At 49.6% G+C, this 12,323-nt stretch overlaps 1 protein-coding gene across 1 annotated transcript in view; it reads right to left on the bottom strand.

Moving 5' to 3' along the window:
• Positions 1 to 12,323, bottom strand: part of dab1a (DAB adaptor protein 1a) — a 747,664-nt gene that overhangs the window by 144,486 nt on the left and 590,855 nt on the right. The window lies entirely within an intron of this gene.

The raw sequence follows: 12,323 nt of genomic DNA, 5'->3' as shown, positions 1-12,323 counted from the left end.
TGAGCATTTTCTCCATCTTCCTTCTCATAGCCTACCTGCATTTCTGTGCTAGCCAAGAGCACTTAGTTGGAAGTCAGTATGCGTTCAACCACTAAGATTATGCTTTTTTCAATCTCCTGGAAACCTGACAGATGACGTGTACTGGCCAGTGATTTGGGCCAGCATGAACTCAGTGGCCTGACATGCCCAACTTTCTATGAAGTTGACCAAGCTCAAGGTGGTCATCAGTGCAAATTCCTGACTCATCATGGCACTCATGCTATAGATGGACTCTTGCATGATGGTGCAAGGGTGCGCACTGCCTCTGAAAATGCTGACAGAAACACACAAATGTCTTGTTGCTGCTCCACAAGTTCCATTTTTATGAATAACTCCTGAGGCCCAGTGTCTGTGCCCAGATGACCAGGGCCTGGAGTGTCCTGAACCTTTTCACAAGGACTGTCTACTGTTGTGCCTGTCTGCAGCACCTGCTCACTTGTGATGCGCTCCTCACCATGTGTCACTCTATTTTTACGTGATGGTGAACCTACCAAGTTGTGTGTATCTGCTGTAGTGTGAGGGTACCCAGGAGTCATGTGATAGTGCATCCTGATGGAGCACTGAGGGCTCTTCTCCCTCATCAATGTGATCATCGGGTCTCTGGGCACTGCCAGAATGCTAGCCAGAACTATAACTCGTCTCCATCATGGTCAGGGTATCTACATCTGCACAACCACCACCAGTTCTCTGCCTCTTGCTGGAGTTGTGGACTTTCTTATTCCACATTGAGAAAAGGCATAGTGTCATATGTGTGAGATGCGAACTGCTGAGGATAGAAGGTCAACATTTAAGGAGGGTGATTGTGAGGAGTAGATGCAAGAGGGCAATAGGATATTTGAGTGCTGTTTGTTCAGATGGCAAGCTGAGGTGGGAATTGGTTGGAAAGGAATGTGTGTGACAGCAAATGTGTTGGCTGCAGGAGTGTTTTGCAGGGGAATGCTAGGGAGGTGGCAGAATGATGGCTGCCAACTTTGATTTGCAGGACGCACACCTTGCCAGACCTCATGAAAACATTAAACCATTTGCAGCACTGAAACAAGGACCTGGGTACCATATTCCTGCTGCTTACAGTCTCTGCTACTAGCAGTTACACTTACACGATGAGGCCAACTGGCCTTCGATCATCCTCAGGGACAAGAACTTCCCTTCTTTCCCTCATTGCATTCAACTCGACCTCCATAGGTCTGAGAACAGGGAGAAGCTTTCCCCCCCCCTTTCTGGCCTCCATTCTGCAGCAGTTCCGTGCTTCCCACTGTTATCTTGAATGCTTCACTCAGTGCTGTCAGTGTGAGCCCCTCCAGAGTCCCCTTAAATAGAGATCCGTCATTGTTTGTTGAGGCGTTTCACCCTGCTCCCCATCCCAGATTGGATGGGGAACCCAGAGGTGGGGCAATTATGCTGTGGCTCTGGGAAACTGTCTTGACAAAGCCTGCCAATTAGGTGACATGGTTACCCAACCTGCAAATGGACCACTGTTCCGGCAGGGGCTAAACACAGAAGATTCTATCTTGAGTGTGAGGTAGACTGATGACGTAGATATAATTTTACACCATATTTGTGAAATGAGGCAAAATATAAACTGCACTGAAAATAAATTGATTCAAAGGGTCATTAGTTTGTGAGATATTACGGAATTAGTCTGTAAAAGACGTTTCCAAATCTGTTGTTAAGAAACTTGCATCAGGAATGTTAAATGATCTTCCACTTGTAATTTATTGAGCAATTATGCCCTCTGTGCAAGGGCAATCAGGATTCAACTTGAATACATTTATCCTTCAGTAATTTTATGATAATGAATGAGAGCACAAATTGCCATTGTTATATAACGTATTTATGGGTTATTATCTGATATTTGGGACAAACATCAACAATTGCTTGGAAGTTTTGATTTTTGCATAATATATACAGGTAATCTCATTTGAGGCAGTCTTTTTAGTGGTTAGCTTCCTTGGGGCTACATCAGCTTTTGAGAGTTTTCTAGGTTAATATCCACGTCAGTCATGTTTCTGCAGAGAATATAATTTCAGCAGAGTTGAGAATGAACAAGGATGTACAAAATCAATGTGGAATAATAGCAGGAAGCAATGACAAAGGTCAGTTAGAAAATAGGGCGTAATGATCCAGAAACTACTAAAGGAAAAGAAAAATCAATACGAAATAAACATGGAAAAAAATTGTTGAGAAGTACATTTAAAAATAAAGATTGGATGGAAAAAACGCCCCCTTTTCACATGTGCCATCCATGAGACTGGGAGTGGTACAATCTTATAAGAAAGCCCAGGAAAAGGTGGTGGTATAAAAGAAACTAAAAGACATGCAACAAGTTCCATGAGAGGGAAATATTATTGAACAGACTTCAAGCACAGAAGTCATGATTTTCTTGGGAAGTTATTCCATTTTTAAAAAAAGTTTGAAGTCTTATTATTAGCATTATTTACTCAGGCAACTGGGAAACAAAAAAGCTTTTGAAAATGTTTCAATGATTTTTTTGTGCTCCTTTCTTCTGCTTTCCTCACAAGTAGATTTTTAAAATCTGTTTAATTGTGGTCTAGATTGCGTGGCAGACCTGCAAGTCCTGAGGTCGGGTGTTCAATGGCCAGCCATATATGGTGCTACGATGGCTAGCCAGTTAACACTGGGGAGACATTAGGTCGGTCCACTCACAGTGCATAGGCAGGAAGCAAGGCAGCAGAGGTGGTGTCAACTTATGTTGTGGTATGTTTTGGTCCTCTTCCAGGTTCGATGGACAGCCTTCCAGGTAATGCGGGCAGCCCTCCAGGTGCTACTGCCTGCCCTACAGGTGCAAACAATGGTCACTAGGTGACACAGACCGCCCACCAGCTCCTACAGATTGCCCACCAGGTCTACAGACTGTCCACCAGGTAATACAGACTGCCCACTAGTTAATACAGACTGACTACCAGGTAACATGGTCTGACCGCCAGGTAATACAGACTGCCCTCCAGGTAATACAGACTGCCCACCAGGTAATACAGACTGACCGCCAGATAATATGGACGGAGCACCATGTAATACAGGCTGACTACCAGGTGTTATTTACTGCCCTCCAGATGCTACAGACTAACCACCAGTTCATTCAGACTGACCACCAGATGTACAGAGGGCCTACCATGTGCAATGGACTGCCCACCCGGTAATACGAACTGCCCACCTGGTGCTATGGCCTGACCACCAGGTAATACAGACTGACCACCAGGTGTTATTGAATGTTCTCCTCTGCTACGGGCTGACCAGCAGGTGCTAAGGACTGACCACCAGTTAAAAGGAACTGACCACCAAATGCACAGACTGCCCACCAGGTGCTGCAGTCTGTCCTCCAGGTGCTTCATCCTTTCCTCCAGGTGAAACAGACTGTTCTCCAGGTGCTACGGTCTGTCCTCCAGGTGATACAGACTATCCCCCGGGTGCTCCAGACTGTCCTCCAGGTGCTCCAGACTGTCCTCCAGGTGCTACAGACTGTCCTCCAGATGCTACAGACTCCTCCAGGTGCTACAGACTGTCATCCAGGTGATACAGACTCCTCTAGGTGCAACAGACAGTCTGCCGGGTGCTACAGACTGTCCTCCAGGTGCTATAGACTCCTCCAGGTGCTACAGACTGTCCCCCGGGTGCTACAGGCTGTCCTCCAGGTGCTACAGACTCCTCCAGGTGCTACAGACAACTCCAGGTGCTACAGAATTTCCTCCAGGCGCTACAGACTGTTCTCCAGGTGCTACAGGCCATCCACCAGGTGCTACAGACTGCCCTCCAGGTGCTACAGACTGTCCTCCAGGGGCTACACACTGTCCCCCGGGTGCTACAGACTGTTCTTCCGGTGCTACAGTCTGTCCTCCATGTGCTACAGACTCCTCCAGGTGCTACAGACTTTCCTCCAGGTGCTACAGACTGTCCCCCAGGTGCTACAGTCTACCCTCCAGGTGCGACAGACTGCCCTCCAGGTGCTAAAGACTGTCCCCCGGGTGCTACAGACTGTTCTCCATGTGATACAGTCTGTCCCCCGGGTGCTACAGACTGTCCCCCGGGTGCTACAGACTGTTCTTCCGGTGCTACAGTCTGTCCTCCAGGTGCGACAGACTGTCCTCCAGCTGCTACAGACTGTTCTTCAGGTGCTACAGTCTGTCTTCCAGGTACTACAGACTGTCCTCCAGGTGCTCTAGACTGTCCTCCAGGTGCTACAGACTGTCCCCCGGGTGCTACAGTCTGCCCTCCAGGTGCTACAGACTGTCCTCCAGGTGCTACAGACTGTCCCCCAGGTGCTACAGTCTACCCTCCATGTGCGACAGACTGCCCTCCAGGTGCTAAAGACTGTCCCCCGGGTGCTACAGACTGTTCTCCATGTGATACAGTCTGTCCCCCGGGTGCTACAGACTGTCCCCCGGGTGCTACAGACTGTTCTTCCGGTGCTACAGTCTGTCCTCCAGGTGCGACAGACTGTCCTCCAGCTGCTACAGACTGTTCTTCAGGTGCTACAGTCTGTCTTCCAGGTACTACAGACTGCCTCCAGGTGCTCTAGACTGTCCTCCAGGTGCTACAGACTGTCCCCCGGGTGCTAGAGTCTGCCCTCCAGGTGCTACAGACTGTCCTCCAGGGGCTACACACTGTCCCCCGGGTGCTACAGACTGTTCCTCCGGTGCTACAGTCTGTCCTCCATGTGCTACAGACTCCTCCAGATGCTACAGAATTTCCTCCAGGTGATACAGACTCCTCCAGGTGCTACAGACTTTCCTCCAGGTGCTACAGACTGTCCCCCGGGTGCTACAGTCTACCCTCCAGGTGCGACAGACTGCCCTCCAGGTACTAAAGACTGTCCCCCGGGTGCTACAGACTGTTCTCCATGTGATACAGTCTATCCCCCGGGTACTACAGACTTTCCCCCGGGTGCTACAGACTGTTCTTCCGGTGCTACAGTCTGTCCTCCAGGTGTGACAGACTGTCCTCCAGCTGCTACAGACTGTTCTTCAGGTGCTACAGTCTGCCCTCCAGGTGCTACAGACTGTCCCCCGGGTGCTACAGTCTGCCTCCCAGGTGCTATAGACTGTCCCCCAGGTGATACAGACTGTTCTTCAGGTACTACAGTCTGTCCGCCAGGTGCTACAGACTGTCCCCCGGGTGCTACAGACTGTCCTCCAGGTGCTACAGACTGTGCTCCAGGCGCTACAGACTGTCCTCCAGGTGCTACAGACTCCTCCAGGTGCTACAGACTCCTCCAGGTGCTACAGACGTTCCTCCAGGTGCTACAGTCTGCCCTCCAGGTGCTGCAGACTGTCCCCCGAGTGCTACTGTCTGCCCTCCAGGTGCTACAGACTGTCCTCCAGGTGCTACACAGTGTCCACCAGGTGCTACAGACTCCTCCAGGTGCTACAGACTTTCCTCCAGGTGCTACAGACTGTCTTCCAGCTGCTAAAGACTGACCTCCAGGTGCTAAAGACTTTCCTCCAGGTGCTACAGACTTTCCTCAAGGTGCTACAGACTGTCCCGTGGGTGCTACAGTCTACTCTCCAGGTGCTACAGACAGTCCCCCGGGTGCTACAGACTGTTCGTAAGGTGATACAGACTGTCCCCCGTGTGCTACAGACTGTTCTTCAGGTGCTACAGTCTGTCCTCCAGACGATACAGGCCGCCCCCGGGTGCTACAGACTGTCCTCCAGGTGCTACAGACTGTTATTCAGGCGCTACAGTCTGTCCTCCAGCTGCTACAGACTGTCCCCCGGGTGCTACAGACTGTTCTCCAGGTACTACAGACTATCCTCCAGGTGCTACAGACTGTCCTCCAGGTGCTACAGTCTGTCCCCCGGGTGCTACAGACTGCCCTCCAGGTGCTTCAGCCTGTCCTCCAGGTGATACAGACTGTCCTCCAGGCACTACAGACTGTCCTACAGGCGCTACAGACTGTTCTCCAGGCGCTACAGACTGCACTCCAGGTGCTACAACTGTCCTCCAGGTGCTACAGACTTCTTCAGCTGCTACACACTGTCCTCCAGCTGCTACAGACTGTTCTCCAGGTGCTACATTCCGTCCTCCAGGCGCTACAGACTGTCCTCCAGGTGCTACAGACTGTCCTCCAGGTGCTACAGACTGTCTTCCAGGTGCTACAGACTGTCTTCCAGGTGCTACAGACTTTCCTCCAGGTGCTACAGACTGTCTTCCAGCTGCTACAGACTGTCCTCCAGGTGCTACAGACTTTCCTCCAGGTGCTACAGTCTACCCTCCAGGTGCTACAGACAGTCCCCCGGGTGCTACAGACTGTTCGCCAGGTGATACAGACTGTCCCTCGGTTGCTACAGACTGTTCTTCAGGTGCTGCAGTCTGTCCTCCAGGTGACACAGACTGCCCCCGGGTGCTACTGTCTGCCCCCCAGGTGCTACAGACTGTCCTTCAGGTGCTACAGACTGTGCTCCAGGTGCTACAGACTGTCCTCCAGGTGCTACAGACTGTCCTCCAGATGCTACAGACTGTCCTCCAGGTGCTACAGACTGCCCTCCAGGTGCTACAGACTGTTCTGCAGGTGCTACAGTCTGTTCTCCAGGTGCTACGGACTGTCTTCCAGGTGCTACAGACTGTCCTCCAGGTGCTATAGTTTGTCCTCCAGGTGCTCCAGACTGCCCTCCAGGTGCTACAGACTGCCCTCCAGGTGCTACAGACTGCCCTTGAGGTGTTACAGACTGTTCTCCAGGTGATACGTACTGTTCTCCAGGTGCTACAGATTGTCCTCCAGGTAATATGGACTGAGCACCAGATAATACAGGCTGACCTCCAGGTTCTATAGACTCCTTCAGGTGCTACAGATTGACTGCCAACCACTGCTGACTGCTAGGAAATTTGATAATTGTACAGAAGGCTGCAGATATGATGGCAGATGAGAGGACCGCAGCTGGTCCCATGGATCTGCAAAGACCCGCAGTAGGTTCTCCTCAAAGCTGCAAGGGAAAGGTGGGAGATCCTCTTCCCGAGAGACGAGGCCTCACTTGCACAACAATTGCAGAATGATTGCAGAAGGGGTTGGCAGTCATAAGGTCTCCACTAGAACCTGGATCCAGTGCGGCAAGTGTGACAGTGTGACAGTGACTTTATTCGGTCCGAGGGTGAGTTTGGTAAAGACGATGGGCCACCCAGTTGATGGCAATGGACTTAGATCAGAGAATCATAGAATTTACAGTGCAGAAGGAGGCCATTCGGTCCATCAAATCTGCATCGGCCCTTGGAAAGAATGCCCTATCTAAGCCCCCACCCGGAGAAAGCCCTTGCAGACACGGGGAGAATGTGCAGACTCCGCAAAGTCAGTGACCCACGCCGGGAATTGAACCTGGAAGCCTGGAGCTGTGAAGCAGCAGTACTAACCACTGTGCTACCGTGCTGCCCAGATACTAGAATACGCTGCCATTGGTGCCCATCTGTCATGGCTGACTCCTACAAAGTCCCTTAATACATGCAGGAGGCATATGTGTGCCCACATCATGGACGGCTGGGCTCCTGTCAGCATTGGTGTTGTGCTCACCTCCATGGGTAAGTGATGGGCACTCTCCATCCTGTGATTCGGCGCTGAACATGCAGCCACCGACTCTCGAACTCACACTGCTCTTTAATGCTCGATTGAGCATTGATTGGCAGTGGGCGGGACATCTGCCTGCCATTACATTGAAACCCTGCCTGTGAGAGCTGTCAGCCAATCAGATTGGCCGACAGCTCTCCAACCTGGCCAGGTACTGTGCTTCAATGGCCAAAAGCAGTACTGCAGTGCTCTGTCTGGGACAAAGTCCCTGGACCATGAAAAGGTAAATACCGGGAGTGGGAGAGTAGGGGTCGCCTGGGGTAGTGGGTGGGGGGGTTTACGGGTATGGGGGGGGTGCGATTGCAGGGTCGAGGAGTAGACCAAGCAAGAGCTCCAGCTGCACAAGAGGGAGGCCACCCCAACTCTGAGGCGCCTTCTGTATTAGGCACTCCGCCCCCACCCCCCCCTCCCCACCCCCTTCCCGCTTGAGATGGGGAAAAGTTGAAATGTCACTTTCCTACCTGCTCTTATCTCTGAGATATATGCAGCAGTGACTAGGCAAGAGGGGGATGAAGTAACACGTTCTCATGGTTCTCAGGGCATCAGGGAGATAGAGTTGTGTGCAAGGGACAAGGTTACTTTCAGAGCATTCTTGCTGTTGGCAGCATCCCATCAGCCCCTCTGTCAGTGATACCAGCATCTCAAGAAACCATGATGACAGTGGAGGCTTCTGCACCCTTGCAAGAGTCCCTCAGCATATAGGGGCCCTCCAGGCCTCAGGCGGCCAGTGGATGGCCATTGCGATCATTCCAAGCCACGTGGCAGCAAAGTCAGTTGCCTGTCGCCATCTCAACTGCAGGCACAAGAGTGACTGCTATGTTGCTATGTAAGCAACTTCAGAAACGTGATTAATTATTATTATTAGTGTTGCTCCACATAATAAAGAGTTAATGTATTGTTCTTACACCTCCTTTGGGGTGGCATGGGGGCACAGTAGTTAGCACTGCTGCCGCACAGCATCAGGGACCCGGGTTCAATTCCGGCCTTGGGTAACTGTGGAGTTTGCACTTTTCCCCAATGTGTGCATGGGTTTCCACCGGGTGCTTCGGTTTCCCTTTACAGTCCAAAGATGTGCATGTTAGATGGATTGGCCATTATAAGGCACCCCAGGTTAGGTGGGGTTACGGGGATAAGGCTGGGAAGTGGGCCTAGGTGGGTGTTCTTTCAAAGGGTTGGTGTAGACTCAATGGGCCAGATGGCCTCCTTCTGCACTGGATGGATTATATTCCATTCCAATTCTTGAGTCCCTTTAGGACTTAATTTATAGCCTGAATCCCTAAATAGTTTGGAAGGGGCGAACCAAGCAACTTGTGGTCAATGCTTCATCCTTGCCACTGTGCAATGTTCATCTAGGCACTGGGTGGTGGAGTGCAAAATGAAGGAGATGACAAAGTAAAGATGAGACTTCATTGGTATGGGACCAACAGGTAATAAGGGTGAACTGAAACCTCTATACATAAGAACTTCCCAAGCCTCCCTTGCATGCATCATACTGTGCCTTGTTTGATCCCTGGGACCTTCATCATTCATCACTTGGTCAGCAGCCACCTCCACATCCTCATCATCAGAGGCATTGTAATCTATAATTTCCTCATTGCTCAAAGGCTCCCCTGCTTCTACAATGCAAAGTTATGCAATGCACAGCCCACCACCATATATAAGACCCTCGCTGGGGCATTCTAAAGAACTTGGCGAGATTGATCTAGGGCCAAGGGCGGCACGGTAGAACAGTGGTTAGCACTGTTGTTTCACAGCTTCAGGGTCCCAGGTTCGATTCTCGGCTTGGGTCACTGTCTGCGCGGAGTTTGCACGTTCTCCCCTGTCTGTGTGGGTTTCCTCCAGGTGCTCCAGTTTCCTCCCACAGTCCAGAGATGTATAGGTTAGGTGGATTGGCCATGCTAAATTGCCCTTAGTGTCCATAAAGGTTACTGGGTTACAGGGATAGGGTGAAGGTGTGGGCTTAACTAAGGTGCTCTTTCCAAGGGCTGGTGCAGACTTGATGGGTCGAATAGCCTCCTTCTGCCCTGTAAATTCTATGATTCTATGATCTGAATCACATCTTCAGGAGAGCAATGAGCTGCCTGTTGGTTGCTTGGGTTGCGCAGCAACAGGTGTTGTACCTCTCCTCTGCATCTGTGCATGAGTTCACCAGAGGCGTTAGTAGCTATGTCTTCAGTGGGCAGCCATCGTCTCTTTGTATCCATCCCTGAAGGCATGCGGAATGGTGCAGAAATGTTCTGGCATCTGGGACCACCACGTGGAGACATTGTGGCTGCTTCCCAGGAACTGTGCACATACCTGAAGGATCTATTTGTGATACTCACAAACAAGTTGTACACTGAGTGAGTGGAAGCCTTTCCTGTTAATGAAGAGCACCGACTGGTCTGTGGGAGCCTTAATAGCCACATGCATGCAGTCAATTACACCCTGCACCTAGTGCAATTCAGTGATGGCCCTGAACCCAATAGAACTCTCCACCTGACTGGATTGGTGCAGTAGCATGCATCGTAACCACTTCTCCTGAACAGGGCATTAGACACTTACTTGTGCCACAGACAACGAGATCCTCTGCATATCTCCGGTGGGTCAGTTGAGTGCCATGGTGGTCTTCAAGGCCAGTGGGTGGTCATCATCTCCCATGGTGCTCTGATTGCCCTGCAGCTTGGCACACTAATTAGTGATGGCCTCCCTGGAGATCTGCCACCTTGTGAGACACTGCATTTCAGACATTTGCAGATAATTAAGCCTCCAACAGGGGAGACTCTCCCTGGAAGGTGACTTCTCCTGCACACAGGAAACAATTACCAAGACCCTCTTCATACCTATCTGGCATTCTGCCCAACCACCTCTTGGTGGTTCTGAGACTGCTGATGTTCCACTGTCAGTACTTGGACCTCCTGCCCTCTCTGCTGTTCTTCCACCTCAATGGGGCCCCAAAGCCTGGGTAATGAACCCCATCTCAGATGGCCTCTCTCATTATGCAAGGCCTGCCATCCAAAAGGCCCCACAGTCCCTTTCAATTCCATTTCTTTTGAGCAAGTCCCAAAGGCACATTGACACCCTGGCTGTAAGTCATTGCAGTGCTGGCTGATTTACCTCTACTGCAGCCTTCGGTTTCTGGTCCAAGTGCTACTCTATCTCCCTGGCATGCCATGATGGTTCTCTCAATGGCAGCTGCATGGAGAAAGCCAGCACTGAGCTCCTGTTTGCTTGTTGCCTATTTCAAGCAGGCAAGGCTCTGAAGCCCTGTGGTTCTTGTGTGCCATTTGTAAAATTCAAAATACGCTGTAAAATTGCAGTCAATTGGCATTAAATACATTCCTCCCTCATCAATGGGTAAAGTCCAATCTCTTATGTCAGCAACGATCGGGAAAATGTCGAAATGACATGAAAGTTTTTCCAGTCTAACATCTTCTGTGCTGATTTTACGGTCTCCGCTTCATCACACATCTACACCCGCATCCCCACAACGGCCCCCCTGCTGCCCATGCTCTACTGCCCCAACAACCTCTGACCATGTTCAAAGTGGCCCATAAAATTCCAGCCTACATTTCATTACCATTCAGCTCATTCAGTTAATAATTGTTTTCTTGTTTTTAAGCTCTAACAGTGACGTGTGATGGACATTTTTCCCATGGGCTACAGGCATGAGCTAAATGAAAGTTTTAAATTTAATAGATAGATAGATGGATCACAGCGAACAGATCTCAGGAAATTACAACTGTGGCCCATGTGATATTTCCATCAAATACACAGACAAGGAAGAGCATATAGAATGGAATATTTGGAGCTGACGAGCAACATGGGAGGAAAATTAAAAGGGCAATAACCATAGATTAAAATAACAAAGTGTGTGTATGAGACAGAGACAGGATTGGGCGGGGTAGTTTGAGGTTAGAGTTAACAGAAATACAGTCAAATATTAGACAAATATTTTCTTGCACCATGTCTGAAGAATGAAGTTAAAAGTAATTGTATGGGGAGAAGTTATATTTTATCGAAAGTTGTTGAAAGTATGACATTTTTGCAACCATGAGGAAACAAATAATATTAGCAAAGATGATGCAAAGACTATTTAATTTAGCAGTGATAGGAAATAATCATTGTACTTTCTTAATGTTTTCTCTTTCTCCATTTCCTTGTAATCCACAATGCCACATTCATTCAATGACTGCTCAGCACTTACTATCAATATCATACTTTCAAAGATGCAGTTGTGATGAGTGACACACAACCCTTTCTAGAGGTGCCATTCACGTCAATGTAAGCATAGAAAATGAGCAGATTAACAAGGGTGCAATAATTATTCAAAAGTAATAGTGAACCGATTTACCTGCAGTGAATTACTGGTGCTTGACTAACAATTGCATTCCTGTACCCTTCTTAAAAATTATTTCATGACCTGTGGGTGTCACCAGCAAGGCCAGCATTTGTTGCCCATCCCAAATTCCCCTTGAATTGGCCATTTCATAGGGCATTTAAGAGTCGACATTGCTCTGAGACTGGAGTCACTGGGTAAGGGCAGCAGATTTCTTTCTCTAAAGTGAACCGGATGGGTTTTTATATAATCAATGACAGTTTCATCTCACTGTGAGACTAGCTTTATATCTCAGATTTTGTCAACTGAATTCAAGTTCTGTCGGTTGCTATGGTCCCCAAACCATTAGCTTGGACCCCTGGATTTCAAGTCGAGCGACATTGCTCCTACACCACC

This window comes from Scyliorhinus torazame, chromosome 7 (assembly GCF_047496885.1).
Source record: "Scyliorhinus torazame isolate Kashiwa2021f chromosome 7, sScyTor2.1, whole genome shotgun sequence".
Classification (NCBI taxonomy): Eukaryota; Metazoa; Chordata; class Chondrichthyes; order Carcharhiniformes; family Scyliorhinidae; genus Scyliorhinus; species Scyliorhinus torazame.
Note: the sequence above shows the minus strand (reverse complement) of the source record. Positions and strands in the feature narration are given on the sequence as shown.